This window comes from Megalobrama amblycephala, linkage group LG12, assembly GCF_018812025.1.
Source record: "Megalobrama amblycephala isolate DHTTF-2021 linkage group LG12, ASM1881202v1, whole genome shotgun sequence".
Classification (NCBI taxonomy): domain Eukaryota; kingdom Metazoa; phylum Chordata; class Actinopteri; order Cypriniformes; family Xenocyprididae; genus Megalobrama; species Megalobrama amblycephala.
In genome coordinates, this window is record NC_063055.1 from 16,817,911 (window position 1) to 16,838,374 (window position 20,464).

The 20,464-nt window shown below is 36.4% G+C and overlaps 1 protein-coding gene across 2 annotated transcripts in view; it reads left to right on the forward strand.

Annotated features, from left to right (window-relative positions):
* The first annotated feature begins 205 nt into the window (after positions 1–205).
* pdlim2 (PDZ and LIM domain 2 (mystique)) overlaps positions 206–20,464 on the forward strand; it is an 83,495-nt gene continuing 63,236 nt past the window's right edge. The window contains exon 1 of one of the 2 annotated variants that reach the window (XM_048209224.1): positions 206–519. The gene's annotated coding sequence lies outside the window, so the exon portion shown is untranslated. Of the gene's footprint in view, positions 520–5,803; positions 5,952–20,464 lie in introns of those variants that run through there. The other variant, XM_048209225.1, reaches the window with a different exon arrangement.

Below are 20,464 nucleotides of genomic sequence, written 5' to 3' on the forward strand. Positions count from 1 at the left end.
GATTATTCATCGTTTTAAACTGAGAATAAAGAATACTTTTCCTTTATTTGTTATCGTCAGCAGGTGGCGCACTAGCACGGAGTCTTATAATATTTGCTTTTAAAATCATATTTCTGTTTCAACCCAGTCTATAGTTTCATCCCACCTACTCGACACGCCCCGCGTGCCACCCTCGCGTGCCCACCCCCAGCCTTTATTTTGACAGAAACACGTGGCATGTGAGAGAGGACCGCGCGCATGATGCTCCATCATCTCTACAGCGGAAACATTCTTGGGAAAAGTTTGAAAAAAAATTGGGCGTTGTGGGAATTTGGTCACATGTAGCGCACAGCCTAAAAACTGACGTGCCGAAAGTGTCTCAATCAGTTCTGCATTAGGAAACGGGCAGAGTGACTGTAGAAGAAGAGCTGTGATTCTCCGCGCTCACACAGAACGCGTGCGTGGTTTTGACGTCATCCGCACAGGTGTCAAACCCAGCGTTGTGATTATACTCCTAACCGTGCGCCAACTCTTTACCAGGTAAGTGCTTTTCACCCCAAAATACTTTGTTTATCAGAAATAACCCGTTACTAGGATGTATTTTTCTTTTTTTAGAAGTGCTAACTTACCTATATTATTCTGTGCGTTTGCTTACTTCAGCCGAGGCGTGAGAAACAGTTCAGCATCCTTTAGTCTTTCACTGTTACAACCTGAACACAACTGTTTTATTGCCTCCGGAGCTTTTACTCAAAAGCCTGACTAACCTACGCAGAAATGGGAGAAAACTGAGCTTTTCAGCTTGTTTAAGTGATGAAATGCATCTCATGTGCCATGTAAATCGACACAACAGCTGTAACACTGCAGTTTAAGTCAGAGGAGTATGAGCGTGTAGTTCTCCATCACTCAAAGCTCAATTTTCAGTGGGATACTTTACGGTTTTTGTATTTGTTTTTAAAGCAGATTTTTAAAAAAACGTCAAAAGTAGACCAAACGACTGTGCGTTAAGGATATTTAGGAACTAGACAAATGGATAAAAATAGTAACATTATGCACTCACAAAGGCTAAAGAGAACAAATGAGACTATGTGGGTTTTTATGTTGATGGAGGTGGAGGTCCTAATGGATTGTGAAAAACCTTGGGACACCCTTACACTTTAAACATGACTGAGGAGGAGTTGAGTTTAGAATATAACCAGATGTTATTCCATCTAAGCTTTAAAACGTGTTATGTTATAATGAACTCAGAAACAACAACCAATGAAGAGTGAAAAAAAAATAAAAATAAAAAAAAATGATTTGGTATAATGTACATTAAAGGATTAGTTCACTTTCAAATTAAAATTTCCTGATAATTTACTCACCCCTATGTCATCCAAGATGTTCATGTCTTTCTTTCTTCAGTCGAAAAGAAATTAAGGTTTTTGATGAAAACATTCCAGGATTTTTCTCCATATAGTGGACTTCATTGGAGCCCAAACGGATGAAGGTCAAAATTACATTTCACAGCGATCCCAGATGAGAAATAAGGGTCTTATCTAGAGAAACCATCGCTCTTTTTCTAAATTTTATTTCTTTTTTTTTAAATTTTATACTTTTTAACCATAAATGCTCATCTTGAACTAGCTCTCTTCTTCTTCTCTATTTGAATTCTGGCAGTGTAGACACTGCTAAGTGTATTACTGCCCTCCACAGGTCAAAGTTTGAACTAAATTGTCATATACTTGCAGTAGCATATTGTATATAACAATTAGTTCAAACTTTGACCTGTGGAGGGCAGTAATACACTTAGCAGTGTCTACACTGCCGGAATTCAAATAAAGAAGAAGAGAGCTAGTTCAAGATGAGCATTTATTCTTAAATCTTATATAATTTTTATTTTTATTTTATTTTTTTAGAAAATGAGTGATGGTTTCTCTATATAAGACCCTTATTTCTCATCTGGGATTGTGTAGAACGTTTTGATGCTGCAATGAAACTGTAATTTTGACCTTCAACCGTTTGGGCTTCATTGAAGTCCACTATATGGAAAAAAATCCTGGAATGTTTTCATCAAAAACCTTAATTTCTTTTCGACTGAAGAAAGAAAGACATGAACAATTATCAATTATCCTTTAAGAGATTCAGTATGTTAGAGGCAGCTCTATTTGGTTCTGAGACATAATTTCTTCAATAGACTGTGATGAGAAACTTGTTTATGTCCACAGTTGTTTTGACTATTTTGAGGGTATGCAATGGATTTTCTTGTATGCTGGTTGAGGTTTTACCCTTGGATGGCTTGAAATATTTTGGATTTTGTTATGCAGAATAATGTGAAGGGTTACGGCTTAACACGTGAAGACATCAACACTGTCCAAATGTGGATGGTCAGCCTCAGAACTGAATATAGATGTCTGGCTTATCAGAAGTTACATTTTAAAAGAAATCATCAGTTTCCATCAGCTGCTCTTGTATTGTTGCTATAACACAGCTCTCTGCAGGTTTAAAGTGAGCGAAAGCAGTTTTGAGGCTGGGCAGTGAATGTGAATGATGACTGAGCAGTACTTTTGAATAAATGGGAAAAAGCCAGACATGTTTCTGTATTCACGTGTCCATACAATGACCAAACCCATTGAAAGTGCTTTTGTACTTATCTATTGTCTCCACCTGTGCAATTCTTTTGTCATCCCTCGATTTTACCTTCTCCATCTCTGTTACTCTGCTTTACCAAACATCCATCACCTCAAAACACACTATTTTTCTCATTCAGTGATTTTATTTATTTATTAAGACATTTTGATGAAATCCAAGAGGTATCTGACTCCTCAATGGACAGCAATTTAATTACCACTGTCAAGGTTCAGAAAGGCACTAAAGACATAATGTGACTATGGTGGTTCAATCTTAATTTTATGAAGTGACGAGAATACTTTTGTGCGCAAAAACAAAACAAAAATAACGACTTTATTCAACAGTCTCTTTTCTTCCCTGTCATTATCCTTAAGCCCAAATTTCGAGACCACTTGGACGGTCCGTGTGCAACAGCGCATGCGCAAGCAGGACAGAAGAGTCCACTAGGTGGCAATACACACTGAACTGAGCTCAGTGTGCAGTCGTCAAAGAAGAGTGTGGAAAGAGCGATTCAAAAACAAGTAAACTTAGAAGCTTATCCTTCTCCATTGTTTTTGTTTCTAGTTCACTTGGTGCACTATTTTTCTTCTCCGATCCTGCCCAGGGAATGTCCCGTGGATAACACGATGTCTGGTATGAGTATATAAAAAATTGTACTGCGCATATGTCGAACTCTGTCATCTGTGCGCATCCGCGGTTGAGTATACTTTGAAAGATGCGCGGACACGACTGTGCGTTCGGGCGCGGAAAGTGAAGTATACCCGGGCCTTTACACAGTTGACACAGTAAGCACAATGAAGGCTTCCGTGTTTATGTCCAAATGCTGACTCATTATTGTCCAGCTTCCGCGTCAGCATCACACGCATGCGTCGTGCTGCTCACGTGTACAGCTTTAGCCACTACTGAGCTGGCATTCAGACGTAAACACGGAAGCCTTCACTGTGCTTACTGCGATAACTGTGTAAGGATAATGACAGGGAAGAGAAGAAATTGTTGAATAAAGTCGGTATTTTTTGCGCACAAAAAGTATTCCCGTCACTTCATAAAATTAAGGTTGAACCACTGTAGTCATGTTGACTATTTTAACGATGTCTTTAGTACCTTTCTGGACCTTGACAGTGTCAGAATAGTGTGATATATTTGATTGACAGGCGATCTAACCAATCATAATGCCGAATCCACCATTTTGTCCGACAAAGCAGTCAGGAGTTAGCAGATTAACGTAGGTGGACTTGAACTTGAAAAATGGTATACTGCCGTCTTTCCGCGATTGAAACAACATTCCTTATGATGTTCATTCATGTTTATTTAATGCTATAAATGAGCTAGTAGGAAGAGATGATCGGTTCATGAGCTGCTTGAACTGACACATTAAAGAGCCACAAAACCGTATTTGTTTAAATTTCTTTAAAAATGACACAATTTGAGACTTTTTCATATCAAAAGTAACCTGCTCTTTGCTCTGCAATGTATTTTTCACTGCGTGAGAACATGTGTGTTGAGAGATCGTCATGGCTTGTCGGACATAGCAACAGTAACTAAAGGGGGCGGGTCTTTGCGAATGGTCAATTGCGAGAAAAAGTCAGAATTTTAGGATGAAAAGTCACAATTACCTTTTTTATTTTTTATTCAGTGGTGGAAACAAGCTTCCATATAAAATAGCTCAGTCAGTAGTGCAAAATTTAAAATAAAATGAAAAGTAACAGTATAGACAGAACTTAAAATAGCAACTGGCAAATTTCAACCAATAAGACTTGATTAGAAGTAATATTAATAATATATATTTAATTTGGTGGGTCAGTCCTAGACTTGCATCTCAAGGACTTGGGTTTGATTCCTACCCAGTGAGCCTCTTTCTTTGAGAATGATGCGTTCTTGCTCTTGCTCTCTATGCAGATATGCCCAGAGTGCTAATAGGCTGTGGAAGACATAACATCACAAACATGTCTTATAATTGCACTCAGTCTCTGCGCTAAAACCCTGTCAGCTGTACAATAAATCAGCCGTGTACAGAGACCACCAGGGCAAGTAATGCAGTACCGCTTATGGTTTTAATAGTCAACTGGACCACAAAATGGCATCCCATACAAAACAATTCCAAACTGTTCTATATTCATAGTGGGCAGCAAACTGAGCTTTTTTCTTCAAAAACCACAGTTTTTGGATGTTTTCAGCTTATGAAAAAAATGTCTAGTCTTTTTGGTTTAGCAAGAATTTGCACTGTGTGTTCACATACAAAGGAAATGACACCGTCTGATATGATCAGCTGTTGATGATGTAAGAGACTAAATATCTCTTTCAATTCATAATTGTCTTTTCTTTTATGTGCAGAGAAGATTCTCACACAAGGAGGTGCACAGGCAAAATTTTGTCTTTAAGTCTTGTTCTAAAGGTGAATAATCCAAATTATACAAAGGTGCGTTAGTTCACGCTTTGAGCAAATGAAGCTCGCAAGGAATTTGGTAACAGGATATGTCGTCACACTCTAGGGCTATATTGTAATAAATCACAAATAATAAATTCCAAATGTGAAAATATGCCATGTACTCCATATACTTTCCCTTTAAACAAGGATATTGACATTTATGTTCTCATTGACTAAACATAATCTTGCTATATGAATTCGTAAGTCGTAAGTGCATCAAACTTGAACTTCTGAAGGCGATGCGCTTCTTTGCATGAGCTTGCATTTTCACTTAACTGGGAAGTTACAGTAAGTGTGACTGCATCTTTATTGAGGATGCACAGTTATTAGCATAATATACGCCCAGACCATCTCCATATAAGGGCAACATTTGTCTCTTTCTGCAAAAAGCTGCACACTCACTGAAGATCACACTTGGCATGATGGAGAGTGGTTGTGTTTCTCATTTCTAGTACTTCCAGTTGTTTGTGTGCGCGATGTGGTATCTCATTGCTGGTTGTCTGTGTCTCTTACCACATTTCCTGTGTGCTCTGTGTTTTGTAGCAGCTAAAAGGCTGTCTATGTTCTTATTTAAAGTCACTGAACAGGATAATATGCTAGTCATAATGATGGCGTATGTCTGTCTGCACCACCAGTTTCTCTCTTCAGGGCAAAATCTACTTGTGTTTTTGTGCTGTAATTGAGGCCTAAAACTTATGCTCTATTTCAGCCATACTTTACCAAAAACTGGGTCTCCTCTTACCACTTCCTCTGCAAAAAAAGTCACGACAGTTTAACCACTGCCTGTCGTTGCAATTTAGACCGTTCAGATGATCTGAATTCATGGCTGTGTCTGTATATATATATCAATCCATGCAATCTTGTCCTTATGACAGTGTCTCGAAAGCTCAAAGGAGAAACCTGAACATTGGATCTGGTTTGAGATTTCATCTGTATTGTGGTGAGCTTAGTAGTTACTATTGCTTTTTAAGAAGTTTTATTAAACTTCTAACCCTTGGTATTCAACTTTAAATGTAACTTAATTTGAATTAAATTTAACATTTAACTTATGTAATTTAAATATATTTTCATTTTAACCATTTTAATAATAATGTTTAGTAGCGTTATATATATATAAGGAATATTTCATTTTGTGGTATAGAGAAGCATGAAAAGTTACTGTATTGGTATAATATTTACTTGTTGGTGTATAGGTATTGGTATAAACTACTGAAACTTTGCTATCGTGACAGTCTTGCATTATGCTATGGCTTGTAAAGCAAAGGACCACCATAGTAGCCCTATTAACTAATAATTTTCTTTTCTATTTTTTCCCAAGCTTTTTGTATCTTTGTGGCCGTGGGGAAAATGTGTCATACTTGTTAGAACGAAGCGCTTGTGAATACCTCCTGCTTTTGAGTCATGATGATCATAATATCTTGTTCTGTTTCTATGACAGCCAAACATATCAAACACAACAGCCGAAGAGTGAATTGCTTTAAGCAACCAAAAATCGAAAACTCAAGGTAATTAGCCGCCACTGGAATGCGGAATTGTAATGAGTCATTAGGTGAAATTTTCAAATACACCGTTCATTATTCAGACTGAGGTCATCTCTCATATTGTTCATCTCCACCCAACGCCCTTTGCGTTCTTTTCTTGCTCACGTTGTTATACCGCGTTGTTTGATGTTTCTTCATCATTATTGGGATGGAAGGTAGCACCGTTGACTCACTGACATTGAATGTGATAAGAATGTGGGGAATGTTTTATTCTGGTTTGTTTTAAAGGGGAGTTGTGTCGCTGTGGCGTTACTGTGGTGCTGTACTGACTTGGGTGTGTGCTGGGCAGGTGTGACTGTGTTAAGCTCACTCATGGGAGTGGATCATGTGAGAAAAAGCACAGTTTGTTCAGTAGGTTTGGGGTGTGCTGCAAGACTTTAGACTCCCTGTATGGGTTTGCTACTGTACAGCTCATACTTTGAATCTTTTTAATTGTAATACTAAATGTTTTCTACGTCTGTAGAGTAATTTATAACTCAGAACACACCCTGGTCACAGTATTTGCGGTAAAGGTGCTAGCAATGCAGTGTACAGTAAATTGCTTTGGATAAATGCATCTGCTAAATGTTTAAAGTGTGACTTTGAAAAGTCAGATATAAGCCTGAGGTGATGGGAGGGGTGTGTAGTTTCAGTTGTCAACACAATTTCACAATTCTTGATACTAATTTCACATCAATAGCAAGAACTAAAAGGATTAAGTTACATATTAATAGATAATGGCTTGTAACATCTAATAATTCTCAAATAAACGTTGCTTCATTTTTTTTTTTTTTTTTTTTTACATGTAAACAGTCAGTAATGAATAGAACAGAAAAAAATGACAAGCAATAGAACAAATCATGTATTATCACATAAACATAGCAATATTAAATCAACATTCAGGAATTTGGAAAAAAAAAATGTAATCAAATGCAAACTAAAACTACGTATTGACATAGTCTTCATTCTCCATGGCGTGATTGTCAAATGTAACAAATTACTGAATGTTGTTGAAGTTGGACTGAGAATCAGGTCTGTAATTAAAATATTTGTAAAGTTATTTTTCTTGATTAAATTATTAATGCTAAACTCTGTTCATGTTCATCTAGAGGACTTATTAAATGCTTCTTTAAGTTTTTCAGCCAACAGCAATATTTTCAAAATTATTAGCATAGAAAACTGTCAACTTCCTTAGACGGTCTGAATATGATTTGTTCCAAAGCAGTCTGAGTTCATTTAAAAGCCAACATTTATGCAAACTTCTCTCAGACCCACTGAAATGAACCATGTTATTAGAGTGATATCAATTTGAGTCGTGTGAACGAGTTTGACTACAAATGTGAAGTGTGTGCATGCATAATACTATTTTAGAGCTGTTGGATGACTTTGAGGTCTGTGTGTGTGTGAGAAAGAGTCTATGCCACATCTGTAGTTTTAATCATGTCACGTTGTATTGTTATCGGAATTCTCATTCACATCTTCCATCGGAATTGTTTATTTCTAATCCAAAACAACACCAGTCAAATGAGGGCAAAGTTTAGGGATATAGCCTCACACAGGCACTAAAACACCCACTGAAGACTTTCACTTCATTCAGAACTGTTATATAACTGCTTCCGATATAATGACTTTCCCACAGATCTGAATACTGAAATTGGCATCTTTTCCCACTACTCTCGGAGAACAGCTTCCCCATGATGAGTCACTCAAGGTGTTTACAGTGTAAAAATAAAATAATAATCATGCTTTATTTACCATGTCACAATTTTTCCTGATCAAATGCCAGAGATGTACCTCAGGGTAAAAGTGTGTGCAAAATGCAAATCATCACAACAATTGCCTTGGCTAAACTCAACACTAATTAAAAACAGGATTCTCTGACTGTGCTTTGATTTGGGAGAGCTTTATGATGATAACATGAGGTGAGAAACACTTTTTGTAAAACAGAAGAAGATTCTTCAGTTTTTTTTTGAACCTTGGATAGTTTCTGATTACTGTAGGCCATAAAGAAGTTTCAGCTTGAGCAGTTACAGAAGCAGTAATTACTGCAGAACTAGACATTTCTTAAAGCACTGGACATGATGCTTACAGTGAATAAATAGAGTTCATTTCAGTTTCAGTAGCCTTATTTGTTTCTTTTTAGAGTCAGAGAGCTTCCTGGCAGATCTTACTGTCTGGTCACTTAGTTTTTACTGTGAATGAAGCAGAGTAGGCTTTCTGTAAGCATTTCTGAGCACTGACTGATTAGCGGCAGGGTGGGAAAGAATTAAAAACACTTGACGAGGTACTTTTAATTCAGGACTAAATAGCAAAAACAAGAGTAGATCTGGAAATTAGTCTGTTGTCCAGCTGTATTAATCTCACAGAATTTGCCAAGAACATGTCTGGATTGTATTTTAAAAGGGGGAAAAATTATATTTTGCATAAAGAAAAAATTATGCATTGTAACTAACATTACTTTCATGACAGTTATGCAAATTTGGCAACATTTCCTATCCAATTCTCAAGTAATGCAAAATAGCATTCAAGTTTTTTGTTCCTTTCCACAGTTTCCTTTTCTTGTACACTAGTGGACTACAGATACTATGTACTATGTATGTACTATGTACAGTGTGTTATATATAAATATTATGCCATGGATTTCAGTAAAATCCTCTGTTACTTAGAGGGTTGTAATATGATAAAAAATTTAACCCTGTCATTTACAAGCATTATTTAACCTTGGAAGTGATATAGTAAAATACTTCCAGGTTTCATAATCCTCAACATTACCACATACTAATATCTCCAACCTACAACTATAAGCATATCCAACTTTACCAGTATACATATACGGTATCACGTAAAGCAATATACTGTACTATACAGAAAATCTCAGCTGCTTGACTGTTGATTGTGACCTAACCAGTCACGACGGCTCAACACGTGATAAAAGGCATCTTTTCCATGTTAATCAGAGTTTTTGTCCTATCCAGCCATGACAGTGATACACAATAATTCTTTTTTTAGAAATGGTTTCTATTTTTCTGCAAAGTCGTGCAACATACAAAGTATGACATTGATAATCCCAGGTATTGTTGATGTGCTTTATTTAAAGTTAAAAGCATCTAATGTGAGTTTGAATATGAATATCATTTTGTGTGACCTTTTATAGTGAATGCAACAGTGGATAATTCACCTTGGGTCTTGAAAATAAATGTAAGGAAACAAGAACGTTCAGTTTGTGAACCTATGTGAACAAACAAGTCTATTCTATGACAAAGATTTTTTCAGTCACTCGGTATGTATTTTTAATAGGCTAATGTTAAAATGGTGAAATAATTATGAATTTGGTTATGAGCTAATCCATTTTGTTGCGAGTGCTGTGCACTTGCACAGAGAGCCCGCCTACACACTCTTCTGATTGGCTGTGGTTTTTCGTTGATTTTGTCGCGTCTCGTAGTCGCGTTGCGTGTGATGTGGACAGACAAATAGCTTGTTTCTTGAATCTTATCTCATCGCGTCTGGTTAGGACACGGTTTAAGGCATGAAGATTTCAAGATATAAACATCATGATTTTCAGAAAAGCTGCTTTGAAACAATATTGTAAAAAATCGCTATAAAAATAACATTTACAAACTGGTTTGACACATGTTTCAAAAGCGTTTTTGTGAAATTTGAATGATTCAGTTTCATTGAGTATACAATTAACTGATTTAATTTAGTATGTTTTTAACTCATTTACAGTAGGTTTCCTTAAGTTCTTCCTCTTGTATCTTAGGCGGACTAGCCTAATTGTTCTGAGAATGTCACAAATGTCACTAATCATTAGTACAAAAATAGACTTATAAAAAATGAGTTTCTTTTTTTTTTCTTTTGGGGTGAAATAGGACTCCATGTTCTTGACAGGTTATGTGAGATTCTACCTTTTCTCCATCGTCAAACTAACTTTGTAGGTGCTAAAAACTAACGTTTGCTATATCGTGTTTCTCTAGCTCTTTAGCCTTTCCTCAGAAATCCTCTGACCTTCTCAAGTTTAAACCTTCTCAAGAGTGCCAACGTGCCATACAAAAAAGGCAGCTTTATGGCTTCTCTCTTTCACAGACACTAACACCCCCTCACTTGGATGTGAAAGGGTTGTAACTACGCAAATGTTTTTGACTTATGTCCTGTTTGATTCAATCTCTCAGCATTGGCCAATTCCTTCTCGGAATATTTTTTTTCTTCATGATGTAGTTCAGGATACAGACCTCCAGGCGCTGGAGGCACTTTTTTGAAACTTGGACCTTGATGATAATTTTGATTTAGAGATGCACTGAAATTTCATCCATTGCAATTTAGGTCAAAAATGCCATAAAACTCTACTTTTGAGTTTTTAAGGTGAATTACAAAATAGGTTGAAAATATGAGCAGAAAAAGACTATAACGGAAACTTTGAGGAGTTTGAAGAGATGTCTAGATATCTATTCCCCACTATTTCTTCTGACATACTACTTTAACATGGCGTAAGCTAAAGATTTTATGTAAACTTGAACTTTTTTAATTTAATATTTTTAAATATTTTATATCTGTATTTTTATTGACTTGTTTTCTGCAAGTCAACACTACAAATACTAGTCTTTTTGCACCTTTATATTTTTACGAAAGTTATATTCAAAATAATACACTGTTGTAAGTATATCTGGATTGGAAAGCACGTGCATGTTTTCTCTGTCGCTTGCGGCAGGCTCAGAGAAAGAAGGCAAGCAATGTGACGCAGTATTTTGACTTGGTAGAAATGGGAAAAGTTTTGTGTAGACTGTAATGTCAAACTGGCACATAACTATCATAGCCTGTTTATAGGATTGTTAAACTGCTGGTTTTAAGGGAAATTAGCCAGCTGATATGAAATTTCATACCAATTTAAAGGGGAACCATTATGAATGAAACTACTTTACAACAACTGATCCTATTTTAATATCCCAACAAATAGAATAACCTTAAAATAATTTATATTTGCTGGCTGGTTACACATCAAGCTTTTCTTGTGATGTTTGCTGCCTGCCATGTATATGGGTATTTTTTTCATACACTCAAACCTGGACTTGCAAATGGTGTTAACGAACAACAATACCTTGAATGACTAACTTTTATTTGAGGCATACTAAATGTACAATAATCATAATGCAAGAAAACTACTTGGCATATATTTTTCAGTGACTTTCAGTATGGGATTTGACTGTTTGATTTCATAGATTAAGTAGACTATTTCAGATGGTTTAAATATTTTATTTTCGTTTTTTCATTTTAAGAATGGCATTTATACAATGAAAATGAAATTTAGAATTTATAATACAGAAATATAGAATTTATTTCAATGCATCACTGGTGCAACACTGTTCAAAAGCTGTGACTCGTTCACATCACCATTCCATTAATATCCTCTCACTTCCTTTTAATTGGAAACAAATACCTATTAATAGTTTATAGACCAGCATACTTGATCTAGTTCTGAGGTATTTTGATTTATCCCTGTATTATCATGCATTAATCCTCATTTCAAATAAAACTGTCATGAGACTGGCCACTGTGAGTAGTCTGCAAAAACATGCAAGATGTGGGAAGGTTGCCAGTGTCATTTGGCCAGTTTGAACCCGTAATACCAGTCTCTGAAGGCCCTAACCTGTGAGCTTTTGTTGCGATGGAATGTTGTGGTGTCTGCTAGTTTACATGGACTCATGCTGACATGAACAAAATCATTCGTGTTGTTAGGAAACAGCTGCTCAATACACAATTTGCGCCAAGAAGACACAATTTCTTTACACTGTTAATGAATACCATCAGCTTAAATCCAGTGTGCAGTTACAGTGTATCTAGCACAACTGCGCATTGCAGGTTCACCAGTTTGCCAGTTTTCCGTGCTCGCATCTCCTTAAATTTCATCCCGCTGAAGCAAAAGAAACTCAAACTAATGGTCTTTTGGCAAATGCCAACAAATGTCAACATGGAAACATGGACTCCCCTAAACCTGCCATTTATTTTTGAGATTCAAATACTTTCACTTTCCCAGTCAGCTGAACAATGTCTGTTTTTATCTTGCATAGCTACCCTCCCTGCCTTTCCTTCCCTTTGTGATTATGATTGAAAATAACTGATTTGAAAAATCACAGAAAAAGTTCAAAACCAGGTACAAAATGTTGTTTGTTGTGGATTTTGTCAAGTGCTAAAATCCATTTAGCAACAGCTGTCGGACCAACTTTTGTGCATTTCTCGGTTTACATACTATATTAAAGTGAAAATCAAGTTTTTAATGTTGTTTATATGTCTATGCTGTGTTTTTAATATGCTTTAAGACAGACCATGTGGAAATTCATAAGTCAACACCGTTGCTGAGTATTTTTTTGTTTAAAACTGCAGTGATCTAAAGACAGTTTCAAAAAATGCGGTTTGAAATCGCTGGTGTTTGTGACGTCACAAACTACCATGTAACCAATCACATCAACGTGCCGGTGGGCTTTAGCATATCATTAACCATGACCGCTCTGAAGCAGGAAAGTCTCAAGAAGCCAGGTTATCCCGGTATATTTTTCTGTTGATATAAAGAATCGGGTAGATTTAGGCCCTGTTTACACTAGTGCATTTTCGTTTTAAAATGCATACGTTTTGCTACAGTTACACCTGCAATTTACACTACAATATGCTAGCATTTTCGAACCTCAAAAACGCTGCAGAGCCCATTTTAGTTTGAAAACGCTCGGGTTGTGTTTCAGTGTAAATGGACCAAAACGCAGACATCCCACGTTCGCTCTGCATATCCTTGACGACCGTGTAAACAGTAACATGACGACTGCGGCTGCTTTGTCATTTTTAAGAGCCATTGTGCAGTTAAACTCTGCATTTTTTTTTTAAATACTGCAGTTACCTACATGCGCAAGAGGCAACTATTTACACTTGTTTGTGTATGCCCAGTGTGCAGGAACGGTCACATGACACCCGTTTTCGGCCATGTAGTGTTTTCATTTTAAAAGGGATAAAATTATTGACTACAGGGGGACTTTAATGCATAGTACATGTTGATTTAATCATTTGTGGAAACATTTCTAATGGTTGGCTCAAATACAGTTCGAAAGTTTGGGGTCAATTAAATTTTGTAATTATTTTTGAAGGATGTCTCTTGTGCTCACCAAGGCTGTATGAATTTGATTAAAATACAGTAAAAACAGTAATAGTTTTAAATTAAGATACTCTGATCAATGCAGAAGAATTTGTCTCAAAAAACATGATAAAAGGCACTGATTCTGTGTGAATCTAGTAACGTTCTGTTCTGTTCTATGCTAATGAGAGCAGCCGAGGATCCTCACTAGCATGTTGGACTAATTGAGGTTTTGCAGGGAGGGAAATGTGGCTGCTGCCTCCTCTGTGATTACATAAAAAACTCAAAAACAACGCAGAGCAGCCAGAGTCTCTGGAGGCCGCAGTAATTAAGAGAGATCCTCCCGAACAGAGGCATCGTTAAGGCTGCTAATTGCCTGGAGAGCTAATGATGGGGTAGATTTGCATTCCCTTGGACCAAACTCTCCAAGAATGCAGCGACATCCGTAGCCTCAACTGGGTCATGGTGAGTAGGGGAGACTGCGCACTCGGAGTGGGTTTGTTTGTCCCGTGTATGGAGCCAATTTCAAGCTTTCACACACTTTCTCCTGTTGATATTAAATTCAGGACAGCGTGACACAGACGGTGACCTATCTACAGTGTTTACATGTCCAAATTCTTTAAATTCCTCCTTTAATTACATCATTATCGTGGTTGTATGAACCATGTGGTCCTTTCAAAATACAGTTGGTACTGTAAATGTGCAATAGGGCCGGGTGGTATGACACTATATGCCGTGTGACTGTAGAAGGGTGTCAGCTGGTAGAGATTATGCTATAATGTTTAAATTACAGCAGATATACTGTATTTATGCTATTAGTAGTCATCATAACTGCTTTACACATAAGTTTGAGTAAAAACAATACAGAGGTGTTTCAGTTGTAATGTCTTTTAGTTTGTAACCATTATTTTTAAAGTATTACACAAAGTATGTATTGCACATGTATATGTGAAGAGTTTAAACCTCTAAGTCTTTCTGACATGTTTTTTTTTAAATTAGATTTTTTTTTTTTTTTTTTTTTTTTTTTTTGCAGGCTCCTATGCTTAAGTTCTGTAATTTCACATTAATGGCAATGAAAAGGTTATTAGTCAGTTAGTCAGTTATTGAAATGCCTTATTTTCAAAAATGTCACTTTAGTCAATTCATTGATATTTAACAAATTTGACTTTTGCTGCAAAACCAGCTAACTTGGGATGTTTTAATGGTACATAGACCTCATTTGTCAAAAGATCAAGGAAAATGTGATTTCTCATGTCATGACCCCTTTAAAACTCTGGCTAAGATATTAAAATTATATATATATATATATATATATATATCTCAAAAGATCATATATATATATATATATATATATATATATATATATATATATATATATATATATATATATATATATATATATATATATATATATATATATATATATATATATATATATATATAATATTATTATTATTATTATTATTATTATTATTATTATTATTATTATTATTATTTTATTTTATTTTTTTTTATTTTTTTTCACTAAAATTAGTTTAAATACAAGCAAATGTAACTTACAGGTGCTGGTCATTATAATTAGAATATCAAAGTTGATTTATTTCACTAATTCCATTCAAAAAGTGAAACTTGTATATTATATTCATTCATTACACACAGACTGATATATTTCAAATGTTTGTTTCTTTTAAATCTATTTTGATGATTATAACTGACAACTAAGGAAAATCCCAAATTCAGTATCTCAGAAAATTAGAATATTACTTAACACCAATACAAAGAAAGGATTTTTAGAAATCTTGGCCAACTGAAAAGTATGAACATGAAAAGTATGAGCATGTACAGCACTCAATACTAAGTTTGATTAGTTGAATTACTGCAGCAATGCGGCGTGGCATGGAGTCGATCAGTCTGTGGCACTGCTCAGGTGTTATGAGAGCCCAGGTTGCTCTGATAGTGGCCTTCAGCTCTTCTGCATTGTTGGGTCTGGCATATCGCATCTTCCTCTTCACAATACCCCATAGATTTTCTATGGGGTTAAGGTCAGGTGAGTTTGCTGGCCAATTAAGAACAGGGATACCATGGTCCTTAAACCAGGTACTGGTAGCTTTGGCACTGTGTGCAGGTGCCAAGTCCTGTTGGAAAATGAAATCTGCATCTCCATAAAGTTGGTCAGGAGCAGGAAGAATGAAGTGCTCTAAAACTTCCTGGTATATGGCTGCATTGACCTTGGACCTCAGAAAACACAGTGGACCAACACCAGCAGATGACATGGCACCCCAAACCATCACTGACTGTGAAACTTTACACTGGATCTCAAGCAACGTGGATTGTGTGCCTCTCCTCTCTTCCTCCAGACTCTGGGACCCTGATTTCCAAAGGAAATGCAAAATTTACTTTCATCAGAGAACATAACTTTGGACCACTCAGCAACAGTCCAGTCCTTTTTGTCTTTAGCCCAGGCGAGATGCTTCTGACGCTGTCTGTTGTTCAAGAGTGGCTTGACACAAGGAATGCGACAGCTGAAACCCATGTCTTGCATACATCTGTGCGTAGTGGTTCTTGAAGCACTGACTCCAGCTGCAGTCCACTCTTTGTGAATCTCCCCCACATTTTTGAATGGGTTTTGTTTCACAATCCTCTCCAGGGTGCAGTTATCCCTATTATATTTTGAGTTAATTAGCTGATTAGAGTGTGGCACCAGGTGTCTTCAATATTGAACCTATTCACAATATTTTAATTTTCTGAGATACTGAATTTGGGATTTTCCTTAGTTGTCAGTTATAATCATCAAAATTAAAAGAAATAAACATTTGAAATATATCAGTCTGTGTGTAATGAATGAATATAATATACAAGTTTCACTTTTTGAATGGAATTGGTGAAATAAACCAACTTTTTGATGATATTCTAATTATATGACCAGCACCTGTAATGTACAGTATGAAAAAATGAATTCATTTCAGATTTGCTGAAATTACATTTAACAGTGACATTGAAGTGTTTACTATTAACTTTAAGTGATTTTTTTTTTTTTTAATTTTCAATGTAAATTTTCTAAAAGAAAAGAGCATGAATAATTAAATATAAATGGTTACCAGTAAATTCAAAATAAAATCGGCCAATAATCAATGATACCAGACTAATATACATAAGCATACCTAATTTACAGTTTTAATTCCCTGAATTTATTTATTTATAAATAAATAAAATAAAATAAAATAACCACATGCTTATTTAAAGTCCCCCTGTAGTCAGTAATTGTATCCCTTAAAACCCATCTTTGATCACCAAAATTACATAAACTTTTTTTTTTTTCTGTGAGAGAAATTCTTAATGCCTTAATTTAAAATAGCTTGAAAGTAACTCTACACCCTTGCCTAATTTAATGTACACTGATCTATGAATATGATAATTAGCCCTGCCTCCACTCACGAGCTTAGACAGGATCACTCGGTCAACTTTCTAAAGTAAACGCTGAACAATGGAATCGCTTTTTACAAAGTCGGACACATAACAGTAATTAACATGATCAGTGTTTTGCTTGCCTGTTATCAAACAGCTAATAATTTGTTGCTAATGTTACAAAAACCATGTTCACATTCATGAGTCAGACAGCTGCCTTCAACAGTCAGTATCCTTAGAAACGCTTTGAACTACTCAGAACGTCGGTGGAGAAAGGCATATAGTTCATCATAACATTGTAATATGCATCATACACCCGCTATATTGCTAAATTTACCCGATTTTTCATATCAACAGAAAAATATATCGGGATAATCTTCTTCTGAGGCTGAATCACAAATGGCACACTTCTATGCACTTTCAGTCTTGTGGACTTGCAATGGCTTCCGTGTGCGCGTGTTCGGTAATTCCATGAGACCGTAGGTCAGGGGTCATCAACTATATTTGTCCAAGGGCCAGAATTTTTCTCTGCAGACACTGTAAGGGCCAGATACTCGTAATATAAAATAAAATTCGAATTGTATCCTAATATGTTATTATTTGATATACTAATTCTAATTCCAAATGTATTTTATTTTTTACATATTACCTGTACTGCAGCAAGCCACCAGGGGGCGATAGCGATATTTTAGGCTTCATATTTGTGAGGCTGTCAAGCTGTCCATCACTGTCACGCAATTGTGCGCTTATCCCAGGCAAGGAAAATTTTGACATTTGTGAAAAAATGAGCACGTGAAACAATAAAAGATGTTCAATGAGAGCAACGCGTTTATCGTCATTCTTGACTGAAGGCAGGCTATGGCACAAGCTACTTTTCAGAAGGGTTTTTTTTTTCTCGTTAGATTTAAAAATAAATAAATATGGAACGGACCCGAATATTCAAATATTCGTTCGGTGGGTTGGTATTCGATTTGAAAATTTGACATTCGAATATTTTTTTATTTTTATTTTTTGCACACCTGGGATCCCCCGCGAAACGATTCTCATTCCCCCTTGAATAAGGCCGGCGACACACTGGCTGCGTGAGCGTCTCAGCTGCGTGGCGTGTCCGTTTTTATTTCGGCTCCCATATTTAACAGGTTGGAGTTTGCACACTGAGACACGCGTCTCAGGCGCTCTCGAGCCACGCGGAAAACGCGTGCATGCTAGAAATAGAACCGACGCGTGTTCCAGCAACGGGAGTGTTCAGAACAGCGGAGTTTGTATGGACCGAAGTGCATGTCTGAGCTTGTGTTTTGTTGCTTTGACACTGTGGAAAATACAATAATAGAAACAAAATGTATTAGCATTTTTACCCGTTATTATCAATCTAAATTAATCTCGTTTTTAATTTAACTTAATTTCGTTTTTCTTTATTTAAATTTCATTTTTCTTTATTTAAATTTCGTTTTTTCTTTATTTAAATTTCGTTTTTGTTTATATAAATTTAGTTTTTTCTTTATTTAAATTTAGTTTTTTCTTTATTTAAATTTCTACCCTTACTGTGCCAATTTGTTAGTCAGAAAAATATTAGACTACCTTAAAAGTATTGCTTAATTTAACAGACCTGTGTGTGTGCGTTTTATATCACTAGTGCAGTGTCCGTTCTCGGAGCATAAGCCCTGCCCGCATGAGGTGCGCCGCTTCCCGCTCGCGCTGTTCTGACTGTAGTTTACTAAAAGTTTATTAATTCTGAATGTGTCGTGTCTCGCGTGTCCATCTATATTGCACCAAATGCGACACTGCACTGCCTTGTGAAGTCGATTGGATGAACGGTTCTCGAAATAATAAAAATGCAAACGGACATACAGACACAGATTCCTGCCTTTATTAGAGAGAAAAATATGTTCAGCCCCTCTCTCCGAAGAGTCGATGTTCATTACTACCGAAGCTTCGAAGCTCAAAAAATGGTATTCGGACCAGCCCTAAACTTTTTTCCTCTTACAAGGCTATTCCTGAATTCAGTATTATTCTGGGGGCCGGATGGAAATCTCTGGCGGGCCGGATTTGGCCCGCGGGCCGCCAGTTGACGTTGCATGCCGTAGGGTGTCCAATTCATTATTTTAGGTTTCAGAAGGGTGCTCGTGAGCACCCCCTTTGTGGCTGCTATGTGCCCTCGATGTGCATTTCAGCTGAGCCCACAAGTTTGCGAGTTATGCAGAGGACTTTCCCCTGCAGTCAAAACGGCATTACGTCACGAACGTGCAGACTCAGAGGAAGACCGTGAGGGTTTAGGGTGCCATTTGAGATTCAGCCAGAGACTCCCTTGTGTGGTCAGTTAATGATATGCTAAACCCTAACGGCACGTTGATGTGATTGGTTACAAGGTAGTTTGTGACGTCAGAAACACCAGCGATTTCAAACCACGGGTTTGAGACTATCTTTGGTTTACTGCAGTTTTAAAGAGAAAATACTCAGCAATGGTGTTGACTTATGAATTTGCACATGGTATGTCTTAAAGCATGTTAGAAACACCAGAGAGACATATGAACAACATTAAAAACTTTTGATTTTCACCACAGGGGGACTTTAATGTGAAAAATTTTCTGTGCAATTTCCAGATCAAAATTACCATGATATGAAATGACTTGTGATAAAAGATTGTCATGCCGCACCTAATGTACAATATTAGATAACCAAAATAAATGTTTTTAATTATGACTTTGTGGTACATACAAGTGTATGAAGGACTGGTCCTTTAATGAGGAGACTTTTAATTACTTTTTCGGTGTTGCATAAGAATATCGAAACTATCAAAGGTCAAATCAGGGTGAGTAAGTGGACAGACAGGGAGAGATAAAGGCTGTAAACCTCAGTTCTTCTGCCCAGTCACAATCTGCCCACGCCTTAAAACAGTAGTTTTATAGTGGATTCCTAATCTGAGATATTTATAATAGCTACCCACCTTATTTTCCAAAGCAGAAGTAAGATATTTTCTGTGCAGCACTTCTGAGTCATTAGCCGCAATGGTAAATGACTAGAAGAATAACTAAGTGTGGTATTTGTGCAGTATAATTTATTTGCACTTCAAACCGGTGTTTATAATTATGACAATACATTAAACTGGAAACCTTGCACATTTAAGTTATAAATGGCTGCATCAGCTCTTACGTAATGTTTTATCTACCTTATTTTTAGTGTATCACATTCCAGAACCCATATGCTGACAACAAAAAAGTTCACTTGATTTTTGAAGCTTTGCATCAAAGAGTCCAGGCATGTTTTTGCTGTAAGGTAAATAGTTCATCAACACTTTGGTGAGATCATGTACGAGGCTGCTGCAGGCCAGTGCTTCACTGGAGTCTTCAGTATCCTTAAAGGGATAATTCAGTATTCTTATAATATCTCTTAAAACAGTTGTTTTCAATCATGGGTCCT